At 40.5% G+C, this 20926-nt stretch overlaps 2 long non-coding RNA genes across 5 annotated transcripts in view; one reads left to right on the forward strand and one right to left on the reverse strand.

Moving 5' to 3' along the window:
- The window catches only part of LOC310762028, a 40247-nt gene extending 19661 nt beyond the window's left edge, over window positions 1–20586 (reverse strand). For 2 of the 4 annotated variants that reach the window (XR_014547805.1, XR_014547806.1), the window contains exons 1-2: window positions 20505–20586; window positions 16992–17150 (exon numbers count right to left, since the gene is read on the reverse strand). This is a non-coding gene — a long non-coding RNA (uncharacterized lncRNA). Of the gene's footprint in view, window positions 1–16127; window positions 16695–16991; window positions 17151–17357; window positions 17572–20504 lie in introns of those variants that run through there. The other 2 variants (XR_014547808.1, XR_014547807.1) reach the window with 2 other exon arrangements.
- Window positions 7642–9154, forward strand: LOC310762029. The gene is made up of 2 exons (XR_014547809.1): window positions 7642–7764; window positions 8868–9154. It is a non-coding gene; the product is annotated as an uncharacterized lncRNA (long non-coding RNA).
- Window positions 20587–20926: the final 340 nt, after the last annotated feature.

Raw genomic sequence — 20926 nt, forward strand, 5'->3', positions numbered from 1 at the left:
TGATAGATAAATATAGATAGATAGATAGACAGACAGATGAAAGATAGATGGTAGGTAAGTAGGTAGGTAGGTAGACAGATATAGATAGATAAAATTATTATTGTGATTATTTTATTTTCATAACAAACAAATGGAATTCAAAGACGTATTTGTTCAGTAAATGTTTCTGATCAGAACAATGTGTGTCCCTATCTTATGTACATTGAGAGTGCTAGCATGATGTTACAAAAAATGAATACAACTCATTTTATGATAGAGCCTCTCTCCAAAATGAAGCTTGTGCCATTTGAGGTCTCACTGCCTCCTCACTTCTGTTAACAAAAAGTCATTAAAGGCGACCAAATGTCCAGAAAATTGTTGTTGTTGTTGTTGTTACCTTTCCCTCTCAGCTCCCAGCACTGGTTAAAACACAATGTTAGAAACAGTTTAAAACAACTTACAACCAGAAAAATAAGGAGGGTCTTAAAGATATATCTTCACTGTCAAAAGCTAGGGTAAAGTGGTGTGTCTTCAGCATCTGCCAAACACTATATAATGAAGATGCCAGATGAAACTCTGCAGGGAGGCAGTTCCACAATTTAGGGGCTGCCACAAAAAATGCCCTCTCCTGGGCCACTACCCCTAAAGCTTCTGAGCATGGTGAAGAACCAAGATTACCCCTTCTGTAGATCTTAGTGCCCATGAGGGTCTGTAAGGAAGAAGGCAGTCATTCAGTTACTCAGTGCCTAAGTCATTTAGAACTTTATAAAGTAGTGTGAGCTCCTTGAATTGGGTCCAGAAACAACAGGCAACCAGTGCAGCTGTTTTAAATGGGGGCTATGTGAGATCTCAATGGAATGCCAGCCAATAATCTGGCCACTGCATTTCGGACCAATTGAAGTTTCCAAGTTGTCTTCAAAGGCAGCCCCATGTAGAGCATGAGCTGCAGTAATCCAGTCCAGAAGTTACTAGAACATGGAGTAAGCCAAGTCATTTCTGTCCAAATGTGGCTGGATCTGGAAAAATACACTCCTCGCCACCAAGGTCACCTGAATCTCCAGTGCAGGGGCGCCAAAGTGGGCCCCATACTATGGGTGCCCAGTGATGTGTGTGATGTGAAGTGATGTCATGGCGTCATGTTAGATCACGTTCACTGCAGCAGTGCCTGGGAGTCCCAGAAGTCACATGCGAGGCCCTGTGAGGCCTCGGATACCACCTCTGAGGCCCCGCAAGGCTTCACAAGGATCTGGAAGTTGCATTGGAGGCCCCAGTGCTTCATGAGGCCCGAGAAGTTGTGTCGGAGGCCCCGTGGTATGGGTGCTGAGAACCCACAACAATTTTTTGTGGGTTCCCAGACCCTCAGGGCCCCCTATAGTTGGCATCAGTGCTCCAATGACAAGGTTGAGTCCAGCCCATCGCCACATCCAATAGCTATTCTGTATCAATCCTCTCATCTCTTAGGAAATACTGCATTTTAATGCATTCCCCTCCACATCAGCTTTTATACAAACTGAGAAAAGAGCTATATAGGTACATTTTAAATTGGTAAAACAACATGTACGCAGCCTTAGTTCCCTCCATCTTACTTCAGCAGCACATTTATGCAGAAGCCATTCACCGCTATCATAGGTTTCTTGAAACATTTGACAGCAATCAAATGTTGTTATCACTCGACAACAACACCTGAACACTCTTGTCAACAGCCTTTGACTGTCAACAGCATTTAGAAAATTGACAGGATTCTGCTATTGATGCTTTCAGAATTTGACAGCATTCAACAAGATTAATTTAGACTTTTTAGAGCTGCTACATTTTTCAGTTACAACTACCTTTCCACCTAACTTTGTAGCACATGTCTATATAATTAACACATCTAGTCTACCACCAAGATCCTCAGATGGGGTAATTCTGGTGGTTCCCCATGCCCCTGAAATTCAGTTGGCCTTCACTTGGCACTGAGCTTTTAGTGTGTCATACCCTGCTCTAGGAAACTCATATATATATATATATATATATATATATATATATATATATATATATTTCATATATATTGTATACCAAGTTGATATATTTTTATGGACAAAACAAAAAAAAATTTTTCCTTCCAGTAGCACCTTAAAGACCAACTAAGTTAGTTCTTGGTATGAGCTTTCGTGTGCATGCACACTTCTTCAGATACACTGAAGAAGTGTGCATGCACACGAAAGCTCATACCAAGAACTAACTTAGTTGGTCTTTAAGGTGCTACTGGAAGGAAAAAAATTTTTTTGTTTTGACTATGGCAGACCAACACGGCTACATATTTTTATGGAGCTATTGATTCTAAGTATGCAAATAAGTAAATAAATAAATAAATAAATAAATGAAATAACAATTTCAGATGATGAATATTAATAGTTTGAAATTCCAAAGCAACCAAAAAAATTCAAAGATTTTTACATTGGAAAAGAATTGTGACGATTTGGTTGCAACAAAAAGTTGCAATGTGGAGTTTTCCTGTTCACAGTACTTGCCAGTCTTCAATCATACTGCAATCCCCTCCCGCCCCCCCCCCATTTTCCATTCATCATCCAGCAGTCAGTTAGCATTCTCTGCCCACTGAGCACACTCTGATCTTATAGGATTGTTTTAGTTTTCCTGCCCACTGTAGGGTTTTTGTTTTTACTTTTTTTTGGTAGTTCTGCAACTCTTTGGGCTCTCCGAAGCCAGCTAATATATTTTGTGTTAGATGGTGCTATACAAATGGCTGATTATAAGTTTGTTTGTTGACTTACAATTTATTTATTGACATACTTTCAGACTAATTTCCATTCTCAGTGTTGCTCACACTTAAAGTCATATCCCATATCTAAAAAATGCAGAGACCATCTTTCATTATCCTCTAACTGGAGAGCAGTTTCAAACAAAATACATGCAACGTAACACAGAGAATAAAACAACCATGTCAATGTATATATGAAAATATAAAAACCATTGCAAAATAGCAGGAACAGACCAGACCAAAACAAGACCAATTAAAATCAGCCTAACAGTTGAAATAACACCAAAACCATGAGAGAACTGAATTTTTTCCCCTATACTTACATAGGATATGTATTTAATTATGGGCAATGCTGAGAATAGAAATTAAATTGCAAATCCACATTCTTAGTGACCACTTACATTTATTGTATTGCTAATGCTAAGGAAAAGAGACCCTATCAAATGCTTTGGATGCGGAAGGTCTCCGGTCCCATTTCTGCCATATCAAGTTGAGAAGTAAAAGACCTCCTGCTGATACCTGGAAGAGCCACTACGAGTCAAGAACAGGCAATACTTGACTTGGTGTAGTAATAATCTAATTTGATATCAGACAGCTTCCTACTTGGGTTCTGTACAAGATCCAACTCGTGGAGGGGGCAAGTTTAATAAAACATTCATGAATGTGGTATTTTACTTAAAAATGAGTAGAACATGATGGGTAAAACTTCGGGCTGTCTTGGAACATGACTTTATGCCAGCAGGAATAATTAACTTTAAGACTTTTATGTCAAGGTAAGGCATTCAAGGGAAACGAAAATTGCTGACATGAGTGAACAATAACTTATGCCAGTCTGGCCTTCACATCTCCTGTCACTGACTTTGATGTTGACTTCTAATAGACAAAAGGACTATAATAAACTGAACTCGGGCACACCATGGTTCAAGGATAGTGCAAGCAGCATATGTCAAGTGGAGGGGGAAGAGTCTCAAGTCAGCAGTGGTTGTAGGAGCAGCAAATGCAAATGAATTCTAAGGCTACAATAGCTTGTAAGGACCAGATCCTATGATCACTGTGAGGGAGCCACAGGATAGTTCAGATCTTCCCAGCTAATACTGGAGACATAGCTTTAGTGTCAGAGTGGGGTATCTCATTCTGGTTCCTCCTTTCTCACCACCACTGAATCCTCTGAAGCCTTGGCTCAACCACCCAGTATCAGTAGGGCCACAAGGAGCCATACTGGAAGTGTGCTAGGCAACCATTTTTATCCCAGGAATCCAAAGCCATCTCAGTCACCCAGCATGCCCTGAAGTTAAGGAGAAATCTCTCCTTTTCTAATGAAAATATGAACAAAAATTAAAGCAAAAGACAAATAGAGGAATACTAGATCATTGCTTAGCCCTGACTTCTGCCTTTCTGACTTGAGCCAATAGTCCATTGTTTATGATGGTAAAAATGATATTTGTATTCCCAATACAATGACCTCAGAATTGCAGCCTGTGGGAGTTTATCAATTATCCATTTCATAAAAATTATATACCGCTTGATACAATTAATTTTTTGCTCTGCAGGTGATTTTACCCAAGTTTTGTTTCGACCTGAAAGAAACATTTCCAAATACAGACCCCCCCCCATATTTAAACCACCCCAGGTTTTAAGCTGATGTGTTGTACGGCAATGGAAAAACCACTGATATAGGCATGATAGCCAATAATTCAGCTGTAGGAAATTTAACTCACCCACAAATTGGTTTGCACAAAAAGAGCCATTCATTAAAGCTAAATTTCATTACATAATTAATTCTAAAGAAGCAGTTTAAATAAACAAGAAGCTCTAGTGAAATTTTCCATACACCTAGTTATCCTTTGAATGAGTAAACCAATGAAGCCGGGTGGGCGGGGGAGGGTGTTGCCATAAATTCATATAAAAAGAGTATAAATTATATGTTGCTTTCATGAAAGTGCAGGTGTGATCTTCTGTTCTCCTTCAAGTCAGTAAGCATGATTTTGTCTGATTAATTACTGCAACATCAGACCTATTTTTAAGGATAGAAATGTGCAAATACACTCTACAGCCTTTGATTTTTCTGCAAGACAAAAACTTCTGTTTGGAAAACAGCAAAAGCAGACAGAAGCAATATAATTTAAAGGTCAGGTAGTGGGGCTTGCACATGAAGATCTAAATTCAAATCCTTGGCTCACCATATGGATTATTTTGGAGCAAGTAAATATTGTTTGAGGCTCTATTTCTAATTTTAAATGCAAAGAATAATGTAATCAATAGAAAGCTTCTGAGGATAACCCCCAACTTTACCTTTCATGGTTATGTAGATCAGAGGGGCCAATATGGTACCCCAAAGAAGCTGCTGATTACAAGACCCCTCAGCCTCAGTCAGTATTGCTAATGGTTATGGGTGAGGGGAGTTGTAGTCCACAGAATTTGGAAGGCATCATACCTTTGAAATAGATTGTGGAAGGTTTTACACAGCAGCAGCTCCAGTCAAGCACTTCTCAGGCTTGCCCTTGGTAGCCAAAGTGTTCCTGCAATCAGGAACATCATAAGGGGAGCCCAAAGATTTGCAGAAGTACAAAGAGGTCATCATGATGAATCCCATACTTGCCCTTTCTCTGATGGTTTCTCTGGCCCTTTTATACCCCAAAACAAACATCAGAGAAGGCATCCAGGTGCCCTTTCCCATCTCTTTCTCGACCCCTTTACAACTTTCCCCAGCAGACGGCCACACCCTCTCCAATCCCCTTTGTTTTGAATTGCATCTATAGAGAAATGCCCCAACTTCTTTCTTCTGAAGCCTACATAGATTTCCTACAAACAGCCACACAAGTGTTTCATACTACAGTGGTACCTCGGGTTACAGACGCTTCAGGTTACAGACTCCGCTAACCAGTGGCGTAGCGTGGGTTGTCAGCACCCGGGGCAAGGCAAGTAATTTGCGCCCCCTAAACCCGTGGATTTGCGCCCCCTAACCCGTGGATTTGCCCTAACCCCAGATGTTGCGCCCGGTGCGGCCGGCCCCCCTGCACCCCCCACGCTACGCCACTGCCGCTAACCCAGAAATAGTACCTTTGCTTCAGGATGAGAACAGAAATCGTGTGGTGGTGGCACGGTGGCAGAGGAAGGCCCCATTAGCTAAAGTGGTATCTCAGGTTAAGAACAGTTTCAGGTTAAGAACGGACCTCCAGAACGAATTAAGTTCTTAACCCGAGGTACCACTGTATGCTTACTATTTCATATTGTTTTATACTACAGCAGCCATGGCTCAGACCAGAAGTAGCCAACATGTTGAACTACCGCTTCTGTCATTCCTGACCAAGCTAGCTGGGGCTGATGGGAGTTGGAGTTCAACAATATTTCTCACTCTTCTGGAAGTAATTGTGGACATTGTAGAAATCACCCAGTCCACAGCCCCCTCCTCTCTCCACTGCCATGCCTTGGCAAAAAGGGATTTTAAAAACCCATTTGATTCAAAGGTTAATTAGCTCTTCTAGCTCCAGTAGGACAGAACTTACCCAGTGCTCCCAAGGACTCAACACACTTCTGCTTTGTTTTAAGGGCAGGTGTACTTTTCTCCTCCCTCCTTCTCTCCACTTCTAGCTTCTGCCCGCATTTCTTTGGGGCTTTTTAGAATAGTTAGGGAATCTTTTACTCTTTAATCGAGGTATGTATTGCAGTTTGCTACCTGCTTGGTCTGCAACTTTGCTGTCTGTAGCCATATTTTTATATATTCTGTCGCTAATTTTTCATGTAATAAGCCCAACTTTCTTTATTTCTTTATGTGAAATCTTCTTGTGGGCATAGGGTTAAAAGTTAGCATATGTCCATAAAAAGCACACGCCATAATTCTAGCAAAAGAACCTAAACCTCCCAGCAGTGTGTATATGAACATATATGAGTGCTGGCTACAAACATGTGAGTCCAGGTATACAGTGTACACTGCCCTGATATGAATGAATGAACAAACCACATTGACCATTCTTGCCTCAGAATATCAAGCTGAGGGGAAAGTTTTGATCAGAGCTATGTTAGAACCTATTTGTTGTAGCAATTGCAAAATTTATAGATGGTTATAGCCATCCAAAATGGAATGCTTGTCAATAACCTTCTGGATCTCAACTGTTGCAGAAAAATGTATTTGACTTTGACTACAAAAGGTCACTCAATGTTTCCATTGTCATCTTTCCAATGCAGCCTGCTTAACTAAAATGCCAATGTGGAATCCTTGACCGTCCTTGCTTTAGTTGTTTCTGCTAACACATAAATGGTCTTGGGTCAATAGATCAAAAACAATGTAACTTAAAGCTGATTCCATGGATTACTGTAAATACATGTTTGTACAACGTGCTCAGGAAAATGCCAGGGGGGTTAGATGCTGTGGCAGAAGGTGGGAAATAATTTCCCTGAATAATAGGCAATACCTCAGAGGCTCTTCACCTTCTAACAATTAAATAAATGCAACAGCAGCAGCCACATTTGAGAAATAATCAAATATTTAAAAGGTTAATGTGAAGAAACTATTTTTATGACGAGCAATTTAAACGTTAAAGGTTGTTCTGTTATGAACACTGTTGGGATTGCAAATAGTTTACTGCATGAAGGTTTTATTCCTAACTGAAGCCAGAGAAATACATTGTGCCGGGGTTCACCTGGCAGTCTGCCAGGAAGCAATTAAACTGATACTGTTGCTAAGGAGATGACTATGTAAACAGTGGGACTTCAGTTATGATAGTTTGTGAAAAGAGTCAGCATTTACATGAGTCAGGTTGTGATTGGTCAGCATTTCATTCAAATGTATTGAGTCATATTTAAAGGCCAATGAGGTTTCAGTATTCCCCTGAAAAACTGGTGATTGGTTGGAGGGTTCTGACTGGAAAGAATAAAAGTGCAGGCTGAGCAATGTTGGGGACAGTTGGATACATGGTGGGGGAAATATGAAGAGATTCACTGAATCTCAAGCAGCAAGATTTGAGATAGTCTGAAGGGGAGGGCAGCAGCCACAGTGGGGCGGGGACAACAGCTGGCATCCAGAGGTGGGCAGAGAAAGCTAATGGGCTAATGGGCAATCTCTTAAAGCTAAAAGCACTGAAAGAAGAAACAGAGGGAGAGAAGATTTTATTAAGAGGGAGAACTGAGGCCGGAGTGTTGGAAGTTGCTGGTTAACCTGAAGAAACAGCTAGTCCCTGGTCAGACATAAGAGTACTAAGAATTGAAGTCTGTGGGGGAGAGAAACCCAACCATGAAGAATACTTCTGTAAAGTTCTCTATGATTTAACAGGGGTGTATATAAAAAAGTTCATTGTCCAATGGTTTAGTACAGAGCTGGGAACTAGAGCAAGTCTCTAAATAACCTCATTTAACCTTTTTAAAACAGCAGCAACATCTTTAAGCTATTATCAAGCTATGCATTGTTATAAAACCAATTTGCAAATAACCCTTATTCCATCAATTTAAGTAAGCTTTAAGAAATTATAATATTTTGGTTTGATTTCTGAAAAAATAATAGTCTCCTGGTCCCTTTGTCCAAAGTCTATACTCAGCTGTCATATGCAATAAAAGGATAACAAAAGGTATTTTATTTTTTTTAAATGGTGGCAGTAGGAATATAATAGCCCCAAGGAACGGTCTTCTCCTAGCTATTGTATTAGTGGTGTTTTGTGTTTTATCGTTGTACATCACCCTGATTTTTTTTATATATGGTGGTATAGAATTGCTTAAATAAATAAATAAGGGGTAGGTGAACACAGTGGTACCTCTGGATGCAAATAGGATCTGTTCCGGAGCCCCGTTCACATCCTGAAGCGAATGCACCCCGCGTCTGCGCGTGCCGCAATTTGCAGCTTCCGCGCATGCGTGTGACGTCATTTTGAGCATCTGCGCATGCACGAGTGGTGAAACCCAGATGTAATGCGCTCTGTTACTTCCGGGTCACCGCAGAGTGTAACCTGAAAACACTCAAACTGAAGCACATTTAACCCGAGGTATGACTGTATTCCAGTTTTAGTTTCTCTCTCTCTCATTTTTCCTGTCTGAAATTCTATTCTCTACATTTTCACATCAGTTTACTTTATTTTTTTTAAGTTCTCATTAATATTCCAAAGCATTTCCATTTTTCTTTGCAATTTCCCCGTTTCAGACTCTCCTATGAGAGAATGAGTACCTGAAGATGTCTGTGTGGTCTGAAATAGTTCACGGCTACCCTAATATGCCTAAGATGGACCAGCATTTGCTTGGCCCTGAAGGAACATGCTTCATATTCCTAGAGAAGTGCTTCAGTTTCCTTCCTTGAAAAATTCAGGAGTAGGCTAAAGAACATTGCACCACTCTAACCCCATTTATTAAAATGAAAGAATCATTCAGTTGATTCTGAGCATTGAATGGACGACTATAAAAGCTCTATAATAAAACACTAATATTCTTCCATTCATCTTGATTAATGCTTATGTTTACATACCTTTTCTCCATTAAAGTATACTGCAGGATGGGGCGGGGGGAAGCATGCACAGCACATCATTAATCAGGTTGTCATGTAGACAATATCATGACTTAGACAAACATGACTACAAATCAGATTCCTTCATACTTTGGGTTAAAACACAAGAGTGTCATAGATTTGCAGAGATCAGTCAACTTGACGGATGTTGTTATGACCCATAATAATGTTGTCCATTACATGAGCTAAAGAGGCAGTTGCATCATTTATAAAAGGCATGCAATTTGTGTGATGGTAGTACTAATGGTGCACAGTAACTCAAACAAATGAGTAGTGTGATTTAGGGAAACCATCAAGCAACTAATAAATCAGCAATACAACCTTTAATTCAGAAGCCTGATTTGTAAATCAGTCAGCTCAATTTTAAACATGCATGATTTATATAACAATCTAATGATTTATTAAGGTTATTGGTTGCCCTGTTCAGAAAATTAAAATAAAAAAGTTACCAAACACTACAGAAAGATACAGAAGACTAAATTTTAGGAAGTGACGCTGAAAGTTAAATGTACAATAGTTGCATTCATATATGTAAACAAGGATAGTGCAATCTTTGGCTGCAGTTCATTTCTGGGCTCAATTCAAGGTGCTCACATGAGTGTATTAAGCCCTAAATGACTTAGGCCTCAGATATATGAAAGACCTTTATATCGGTCCTGGAGGTTTTGCTTAATATGATTAGGAGGGACCAGTTGGTTAAAGGGATTCAGGTCGGAGCTAAACAATATAAACTGAGAGCATTTGCAGATGATTTAGTACTTACATTGCAAGAGCCAGAAGCTAGCACGAAAAGAGTTTTGGAAATAATTCAAGAGTTTGGTCAAATGGCAGGATTTAAATTGAATAAGTCTAAGACAAAGGTTTTGGAGAAAAATTTGACACAGATAGAAAAAGAAAGGTTTCAGAACGAGACAGGGTTGACTGTGGTTAAAAAAGTGAAATATTTGGGTATAAATATGACAGCTAAAAATGTGAATTTGTTTAAAGATAATTATGAAAAAACTTGGAGAGAAGTGAAAAAAGATTTGGAGATTTGGTCCAACTTAAAGCTTTCCTTGTTAGGCCGTATTGCAGTTATAAAAATGAATGTATTGCCAAGAATGTTGTTTTTGTTCCAAGCATTGCAAATAATTGATAAAATGGATTGTTTCAAGAAGTGGCAAAAAGACATATCTAAATTTGTCTGGCAGGGCAAAAAGCCCAGAATTAAATTTAAGATATTAACGGATTCAAAGGAAAGAGGGGGGTTTGCCCTGCCAGACTTTAAATTGTACTATGAAGCGGCAGCTTTTTGCTGGCTGAAAGAATGGCTGCTTCTTGAAAACACAGACATTTTGGATTTGGAAGGTTTTAACAATATTTTTGGGTGGCATGCATATTTGTGGTATGACAAGGTTAAAGCACACAAAAGTTTTAAAAATCATATTGTCAGAAAAGCACTATTAAATGTTTGGGTTAGATATAAAGACTTGCTGGAAAATAAAACTCCAAGGTGGCTGTCGCCAATGGAAGCTAAGGCAGTTAAAAAGTTAAACATGGAGTCTAAGTGGCCAAGATACTGGGAAATTTTGGAAAAGGAAGGGGACAAACTGAGATTGCAGAGCTTTGAGAAATTAAAAGGGAAGGTGAGAGATTGGTTGCACTATCATCAAATAAATGAAGCGTTTAAACTAGACAGTAAAATTGGCTTCCAGGTGGAAAAATCAAAATTGGAGACAGAACTGTTAGAACCCAGTACTAAGAATTTGTCAAAAATGTACAATTTGCTGCTGAAATGGAATACACAAGATGAAACGGTTAAATCAGCCATGATTAAATGGGCTCAGGACATTGGTCATAATATTTTGTTTGCTGATTGGGAAAAGTTGTGGACCACCGGGATGAAATTTACGGCATGTAATGCCTTAAGAGAAAATATTATGAAAATGATATATAGGTGGTACATAACCCCAGTCAAGCTTGCAAAGATTTACCATTTGCCTGATAATAAATGTTGGAAATGTAAAGAAACTGAAGGTACATTTTTTCATCTTTGGTGGACTTGCCCGAAGATTAAGGCATTCTGGGAAATGATCTATAATGAACTTAAAAAGGTATTTAAATATACTTTCCCCAAGAAACCAGAGGCCTTTCTCTTGGGTATTGTCGGCCAAGGGGTGTTAAAGACGGATATAACTTTCTTTATGTATGCTACAACAGCAGCTAGAATACTTATTGCGAAGTACTGGAAGACGCAAGAGCTACCCACACTGGAAGAATGGCAGATGAAGGTGATAGACTACATGGGCTTGGCAGAAATGACGAGCAGAATCCGAAACCAGGGAAGAGAAGCAGCGCAAGAAGAATGGAAAAAATTCAAGGACTATTTAAAGAAATATCACAAAGTTAATGAAAGTTAGAATGATGTTGGACTGGAAAGTAAATGGTTACTATTAGCAATGGTTAAGACAAGGAGAATAAGGAAGATTAGTTTAAATCTAAATTAAAATAAGGGAAGATTTGCTGAGTAATCAATAAGAATTTGGAATACAGAAAAGGGAGGCATGAGGAAGTCGGGGAAGAAAGGTATAAGAAACTAGGATATGAAATGGTACATGTTTTTTGTTTTGTTTATGTCTTTGTATGTTCATGTATGTTATGTTTATATGGAAAAAATTCTTGAATAAAAATATTATAAAAAAAAAAAGACAAGATGTAGGAGAAAAAAAAAAAACCAGATATATGAAAGACCATTCCCATCCCTATCGACCTCTTAGTAGTTCCATCAACCTTAGAAGTGTGGGGAAGGGTGATGCAGAAGAAGATTTTCTCTGCAGCAGGCCCTAAATTGTTCAACTTCCTCTGTAGAGAAGTGCATCTAGCATCTTCATGGAACACTTTTCACCATATGCTATTTTGGCCTTTGGCAGTGAAGGTATTTTGCTGTTTGTGACCCACCTCCTTTGTTGAATTCATTTTGCCAGGGCTTTTTTTACAGCTGGAACTTACTGGAACTCAGTTTCATCACCTCTCAGGTGGGCGCCATTGCCATTCTAAGAGAACAAAGAAGGTGTTCATGTTGAGTTCTAGAAAAAAAGCACTGCATATTGATCTATTCCATTTTGAAATGGTTTTATGCAGTGCTTTTCCCCCTTAAAAATGTTTAGCGGTACCCTTATTTTCCTACTCATATTGAAATACTGCCCCTCAATGAGGCCAAACTTAGAGTCACAAAATGTTGAGGGGTATGCATACCCCTTCGTCTCCCCAGAAAAAAGCACTGGTTTTATGTGTTTTTAAATTGCAGTGGTTTTCATCTGCTTCAATATTGTGTTTTCTGGTGGTTAACCTGCCTTGGTAAAGGGTGGGTAATCAATCTTATAATGAGGGATGCAGATGGCGCTGTGGTCTAAACCACTGAGCCCCTTGGGCTTGCTGATCAGAAGATCGGCAGTTCGAATCTGCGTAATGAGGTGAGCTCTCGTTGCTCTGTGCCAGCTCCTGCCAACCTAGCAGTTTGAAAGCACACCAGTGCAAGTAGATAAATAGGTACTGCTGCAATGGGAAAGTAAACAGTGTTTCTGTGCACTCTGACTTCTGTCATGGTGTTCTGTTGCACCAGAAGCGGTTTAGCCATGCTGGCCACCACGACCCAGAAAGCTATTTGTGGACAAATGCCAACTCCCTCAGCCTGAAGTGAGATGAGCGCCACAATCCATAGTCGCTCTTGACTGGACTTAACCGTCCAGGGGTCCTTTACCTTACCTTATAAAAAAATGAATGAAGAAATGAATGAACTATCATCTGGGACAAATGTGTGAGTCACTAGATGCTGTGAGGTCTATCAGTATAAGTGGCTCGCTTTTTAGAAGAATCTGATTAATGTGGAAAGCACTGAAGATGTTAAGAGAGCACCACTAGTGGGGAGATGCAATGTCATCTCTTCACCAACTTCCACAGTCACACGCCACTGAGCAAAGTTGTCGCAAGCTCTTTTGTGCCTGGCATGAAGTTTCTATGAATGCTTACAGAAGTTTTTCTTTTATTATTTTTAGATCCCAGTTTTTCAAAAAATATTGCAAGTGCCTGCAAAGTCAGATAAAAGCTGAATCACATCTATGTGAACCTACAAGTGTGTCTACAAATAGATGGCACATTTGGTCTATACAGGGGCATGAGCACGCATGCAAGTCATGCACACCCTTGTGTGTGCATTTGTCCATACACTAACACTTCATATCCCCCCCCCCCTATTTATAGTGATGCTTTCCAACCATAGTGGTAGGTGGTATTTCTGCTGTCCCCTGCCCTCAATTACTACTTCCCCATCCTCCATTACCTCCACTATTATTATTTTTATCAACTGAGCATGTGTGCAAGTATTTCTCTAACTGTGTGAATGCACTATGGATGTTATATACATAGTTATAAGGCCTGGTGTGTTTTCTGCATTGCTTTAAAAATGCCTGTAGGATTAGATTTTGATCTAATCTATGCCAGCATGAATAAGATATTATTCCATTTTAGAATGGAATGTGTGCTGTGGTGGCATTCTTTCACAGCATTCCTTGTGTGTCCTCAACACAATATTTTAACTGAGGCTTAGCATATTTTATGATCACATTTGATCCAAATTCCTTTCCATATTTTAATTCCATTGAAACTATAATGTATTCAGTGAAACCAGGGGTTGTGTCTTTAGCATTTCATGCCATCGACAATTCATTAGAAATCCCAACAGAAATCAGACAGCATTCTGTCTTCAAAAAATCTAAAATAATGCATAATATGACCCCCCCAACTGATTTGCCAAAGTAACACAATGAATAAGGACTTCCGTGGTTTGGCACTAAATGAATGCACTGCTTTGAATGCTATCCAAAAGCTTCCTTGCACATATTTTTTTCAGAAAATAAATGAATAAATAAATGGTCCCATAATGTAATCAGATGAGATCAAGAGAAAAGACACCAGCACAAAAGAAGATTAAAATTCGGTAGAGCATTAGTCTCTTAATGTCAGGTTTGTGGGTTTGAGCCTCACATGGGCAAAAGCTTCCTGCACTACAGGGGTTTGGACTAGATGACTCTCGTGGTCCCTTCCAACTCTACAATTCTATGATTCTGTATTGAAATGAGAGGTCTTCCATGGCATATAAGGAAGAAAAACCCACAATCAGCCAATTGCTACTTTCACACTCAAGGTAATGTGAAAGTTAGCATCCCTATTGTAACATTTTATTTGACATTCAGTAATATGAATTAAGGGACGCGGGTGGTGCTGTGGTCTAAACCACAGAGCTTAAGGCTTGCCGGTCAGAAGGTCGGTGGTTCGAATCCCTGCGACGGGGTGAGCTCCCGTTGTTCGGTCCTAGCTCCTGCCCACCTAACAGTGCGAAAGCACGTGCAAGTAGATAAATAGGTACCACTCCGGCAGGAAGGTAAACGGTGTTTCTGTGCGCTGCTCTGGTTTTGCCAGAAGCGGCTTAGTCATGCTGGCCACATGACCCGGGAAAACTGTCTGTGAACAAATGCCATCTCCCTCGGCCAATAGAGCGAGATGAGCGCCGCAACCCCAGAATCGTTCGCAACTGGACTTAACTGCCAGGCGTCCTTTACCTTTACCTTTAATATGAATTAAAATCTGCTACAAAAGTAATATATTTGACATGTTGAATTACAATGCCATCCACATACTAAAACACACACACATACACGAACGATGTGTGTTATGCATTGAACACGTTAAAAGGGCAATGCCATAATACATGGAGCATAAATCTAAGTTCATTAAAGTGATTGAATAAATCACAGTCCCGGTGAACAGCGGAGTATTCATCTGGGAAAAAGAAAATGTAAGTCTGTACAACAACATTCTGTAAAGAACTAGCTCCACAAAGAGCTCTGGATCCCACAACAGTAGCTAATCTTATGTCATTCGTTCTACTAGATTTTGTCACCTGCATCTTTTGGCGTTCTGGTCTTTTTTTAATATTCTGCTTTAAAACAAAATCAGAAAGCTGCACTAAGGTAATGCACATTTTGTGCCAAGGGGAGCTGATTAGTGCCACCTAGATATGTAATTCATGTGCAACATGTTTGCACATTGTTGTTTCTGGAAAGTTACTCTGCTTCCGCCTGTCTTGGCTAGGTGCAAAGAACTGTGAACGCCATTGAAGGAGCTTCCTCCACCCACTAGAGATGTTTTACAGCTATGTACTCCAATCAGTGGCTTTCAAGCTCTCAGCAGACATCACCACTTTTCAAACTTATCTCTTCAACAATATGGCCTGGAAACATCTTTTTAAAAAGAAAAAGAACAGATGTAAACTGAGCTTCAGCATGTTGACTTATGCACTCATCATTTTGACAGTTCTGCATATATACTTACAGTGACCTTTTATGATGCATTAACTAAAAGCAACACTTTCCCTGCCTACGTTTAAGAAATTGCTACTCTTTGTGAACCCCTAAAGAGATGCATGGCAAAATGACACTGTACAAGTTTTACACTTCATCACTTCATCAGAATAATAAAATGGAGCAGCAGGCTTTCAGCCAGTATTTGCTCTCCCAAGGCTAAATCTCCCTGCGTTGCTGACTCATCTTCACTATTAAGTAGATGGACACAGGAGCTCTTTATTGTCAACGTATTATCAGAAACATTTAGAAGCCACTTAAGAAAGTGCAATAAATTTTGAATTTCTAATTTAAAAAATGAACACGAGGCTTCTCAGAATACGGAATGTGAGAGGAGGAGATCACTTGTTTTAATGGTCTCATATTTATGCCCTACTTTTCTGGCTTGCTAGCACTCCTATATTGCTTGAAAAAGAAAAACAAGGTGAAGAGGGCTCCGTTTACCTGGAATCCTACTGGGTATGGCAGCAAAACAACATCAAAGAAGTGCATTTAGACAGAGAAATGTGATGGAAACACACTTTATTTTTCATTAAAGTGGGATTGCTCTGCTTGTGGCTTTTTGCACATTTGGATGCAATGGTCATACACCTGATATCCTGGGGATCTTCACCTCTCCATTCGCAATTAATGGAAATTCGGTCATTCACTGCCCTTGAGATCATATCCAAGTCCTTTAGAGATAGTAGACTCAAGGCCTTCAGAATTGGAAGCTTGTCCATGTAAAATCCAGCTTACTAGGAAAGATCAAAGGTCTATGCTGCCCAGCACTTGTCACTTGCAGCATCATTGCCAGCTGCTCAAGAAATATGGGATCTGCTATAAAGATGTGGCATACTGGTCTCAGTTCAATTTTGAGGTGAGCAATCCTAATCAAACAATGACACTCCTTGAGGTGGGCTTGATGTTTGAAAGAATGCAAAAAAGAAGCTTTCTCTCTACCCCTCTCCAATTCAGCATGGTACACAAAGAGGGAAAGTTTACCTTGGGCATCATGATAGGGTAAGCATGCAGAGGCTCCAAATACAGTATCAAAGAGGCTCTGTGGCAGCCTATTGCCTCTTCCTTCCACCTAAGAACAAGTAGATACAACTCTCATCAATCCCTGGTGGAAAATCTCTACCCACATGATCCCAGGTGGAAGGACATGCTGCAATGTCAATATACTGGCAATATTATGTTCCCATTTCACATAAGCATTTCTTGTAACACTTCAGGAGCCACCAGCTGCTACCCCATCCTGAGCCCCCTGGAAAATTTTTCCTTCTGGGGATCTAGACAGCCTAGCACGTAGGGTGCATATGTAAATAGACTGAGGCTCACTCAAGGTGGGCCCACCCAGGCAAAGAAGTTGAGCAGGAGTGCTTACCTGTGAATACAGAGGTGGCCACTGAAGGGATGTCAAGGGCAGTCCTCTATCTGAAGGTGTTGTGTGTTAGAATGGCTTTCTTGTACAAGCCCAGTGTGAATATAAAGGACCTCAGGAAGAGAGAGCAGATACCATGAAGCTGCCATCAATTGTTAGCACCTGGATAAGAGAATGAGTAGAATCAGGTCACCTGGCCACAGTCATTTCACCCAGGTGAAGAAAACAAAACTTAGTAAGAGCTGTTGATTTGGAAATGAAGCAGCTCAGATGGGGAGCTTATATAGGAGCTAGAGGCTTAACCCCTTCCTGACTTTCAGTCAGGTCCTAATCTGAGATGGTATTTCCCATTAGCTTCCCCTTCCTCACTGGCAGCTAATTAAGCACTTTGATGGTGGTGGTTCTGCCGTGTCTGCCTGGCTCACCACTTCCCCTGCTCCTGTAGTCATGGGGTTGGCCAGTTAAGAATCCAGCCAGCTGGTGTGGGGACCTCTAGTCCTGGGACAAGGATGTCCATATCTGATGGCTTTCCAGGGTGATGGGGAGACTTGCTAGAGGGTCCCACCCCTCGTCTAACGAGACCTCAGGGTCAAGCTCTGAACCCTATCAGCAAAATCCCCATTCTTTTAAGAAGCTAAATGGAACAGTGGGCATTCAAGAAGAAGCTTGAACAAAGGATGGGAGGGAGTTTTATAAAACTTTTATAAGCAAATTGCAACACACAGAGAGAGCATGCATAAACAACCTTTGGAACTTTCATGAAATAATCACCATAAGATTCTGGGTCATGGCAGCTGTTTAGGAACTTGCTGTTAATCAGATTTAAAAGAGTACTTGTTAATTGGTTGAAGGCTATATAAATGTAATAACGATAGTAGTGCTGTTAGAGTAGGCATTCTCTTCCCTTAATGCCAGTCTCTTACAACAATGAGAATGAGAATCAGCCAGAAAAGAAGAAGAGAGGTTATCATACAAACTCAAAGAAGCTTATTAAGCAAGGTACTACTCACAAAGGACTAACCGGAGGTACAAATTTATTACATGAAATATTCAAAGACTGAGAGCACTGTGGGCACTTAACTCTGTAATTTTTACAGGCCAATATTCTTTCTTCAGAATGTTACTTATCTAATAATTCTCCCAGTGCCCCACTAATGATTTTAGAATATTGGTTTTTTAAATACTTACTAAGCTATTTGGATGATTTCCTAAATATTAGTTTGCTAAATTGTCTACTTTTACTCTTTTTCTTTTTCTGGGACAGCACAAATATGGAACCAGAAAATAGGATAGCTGTAGTAGTGCAATCCTATACATGACTCCTCAGTGACACTGAATGAGGATTACATTCAGGTAAGTGGTGTTAGGGTCTCCCTCCATCAATTCCTTTTATTTATCCGCTCGGAAGAACGTCAATTGAAGGTGTGGGGAACCTGTGGGCCTCCAGATGGTGTTGGACAGCAGCTCGCATCAGCCTCAGCCAGGATGGTCATAGGGAAAGGATGATAAGCATCACTTTCAACTGCTCTCACATTCCCCTCTGGGCATGTGGGGAATGTTAGATCAGCTTACTGAAGGGAGATGTGATACAACAGTGAGGTGGGGGCTGTGTGAGTGGGATGGGACCACTGGATTGGCTTCAGGAATATGCCCTTGCAGCCACAATTTCACCACTGCCTCATCCTTCCCCCTCCTGGTGAATGGCAGCGATGCTGCTGCCAGAGGCTATTGCTATGGCACTGGCCCACTGGTCATTCTGTTCCTGTGTTAGGCTGATAGTTTAGGAGTGGCTGGATGTTTGTAGGCCATGCTTCGTTCTAAGTGTAGAACCAATGAAATGTGACAAGAATAAATGAAAAGTGAACAGTTTCCAAGACATTACAATCTCAAAAGATTGTCAACAGCAACAGAATAGTAGCACAGTAGGTGCAGAACAAGTTCTTGTTTAGTAAAAACAGCAAGAGCGAGATGTACAAACACCAGGTTGACTTCTACCCTTGGCTATGCTCCATGGCCCAGTGGTGTGCCAATCACCACAAAGAACTGAACAACCACAGCAAGATGTCTAACGTTCCGGCTTAGGCAAAGGGACGGATGCTGCAGAGCTTTAATAGTGAGCAATAGCAAACACAACAGGGAAACTGACACTGATGATCTAAACATTGAGAAGACTGCTGGGGTTGGAGTGAACTGTTGTTCAGTCAAGCTCACAACTTGTGAAGTGGGTGTGAAACTGCAGCACTATTCAAATACTAGAGTGAGGAGGAGACCTACAACTTGCAGAAGAAGCATTTGGAAAGAGCAGCCTGGGACAAGAATTAAGTCTGAGAAAATGGTGACTATGTACTGCTTCACCCCCACTATATGCCTGCAAATGGGGTGGGAAGCTGCATTCAGTTTGCGGAGAACTGCAACAAATCCAAATTCTCTGGCTTGAGTATAACACACATCGTCATTGAAAGCACACAGTTGTGATGGACACACATGTAAAAATTTTTTTACAGGTTGTTGTAAAAACCCATTGTATGCTGCCTTGTAATAGTAATTAAATCCTATCTCTGCTGTTCCTGAAACTAGAGCACATAGTCGAGCTCTTAGGCTCCCTGACTCAATTCATTGCTACAGCTAATGCAAACAGAGTATGTCCTGCCACTCTACATGGTTCATTGCTAATGAAAAGGAGTTGCCTAACCTCTTGTAAAATTAGTAGTTACACCAATTTTAATCAAATCAGGAATTAGCTAGTCTGATTTACATTAACATAAGCATGCCACATGGGTATGCCATCCCCAAAACAGCAAGTGGAGCAGCGCCCACAGATTTCATGTTCTCAGTAGTAACCCAACAGCTAGAATAACGTGTTTATTGATTCGATTGATTTGATTTGATTTGCATACTGTTAAGTTGTGGGTGAACATATCAGACAACACAGCGATTCTTCAAACAGCTCTTGTTTATTCACAGGCCAGAACAGAACTGAAGGGTTCAGCCAGCCTGTTTATATAGAGCTCCACTAGAACGCAACAGTAACCAATTTCTGTAACTATCCAATCACTGAACGTCACTTTCAATCCCTTATTTGCATATGTGGACCTGAGTGAAAACTATCTACAGTATCCCCCTGCTGGCCCAGGGTGAGAACTTCAGTACATAACACATACCACCCTTCATCCAAAGATCACGGGGCAGTTCACAACAAAAAATACAAAATGAGAACACAAAATAACAAGGCTTAGCCAAAGGCCTAGTTAAAGAAAAACATTTTCATCTGGCACCTAAAGATATGTAATGAAGGTGCCAGGTAAGTCTGGCACTTAGGCCATCAGAAACCAGCCCTTGTAGGCATGTATCCTAAAATCAAGGCTTCTTGCTATACACAGTAAAGCTTTTGCCATTCCTTCCGCCTACAGCTTCCACTCATCTGTGCCCAAGCATTTGGAGTTGGAGGGAACAGGAGGAAGTTCTGGTGTGTACATAGAAGCATTTATGTCACTACATGACTCTGAGCCTACTTACTTGGGTATATGATCAACTGAACATAGTGGAAATACAGCCAAGTAAACATACATAAAATTGGACCATAAGATCCAGTGTGGTGTAGTGGTTAGGTCACTGGGAGACCAGGACTTAAATCCCTACTTGGCCATAATGCTCACTAGTGACCTTGGGCCAGTCATAATCTCTCAGCCTAACCTACCTCATAGGGCTTGTTGTGGGAGGGAGGGGGCTGAGGAGAAGGAGAGCTATGTATACCACCTTGAGCTCCTTGGAGGAAAAAGTGGATTAGAAATGCAACAAATAAAGCAGTAAATAAAGAAGGGGTTTGCTCACATGCCATTGTTCATTCATTCATTCATTCATTCATTCATTCATTTATATGCTGCTTACTGTCCAAACAATAAATGGCCAGCTTTTTCTTATTTCTAAGAAGATGATGC

Source organism: Podarcis filfolensis, assembly GCF_964270895.1.
Source record: "Podarcis filfolensis genome assembly, chromosome: 4".
NCBI lineage: Eukaryota > Metazoa > Chordata > Lepidosauria > Squamata > Lacertidae > Podarcis > Podarcis filfolensis.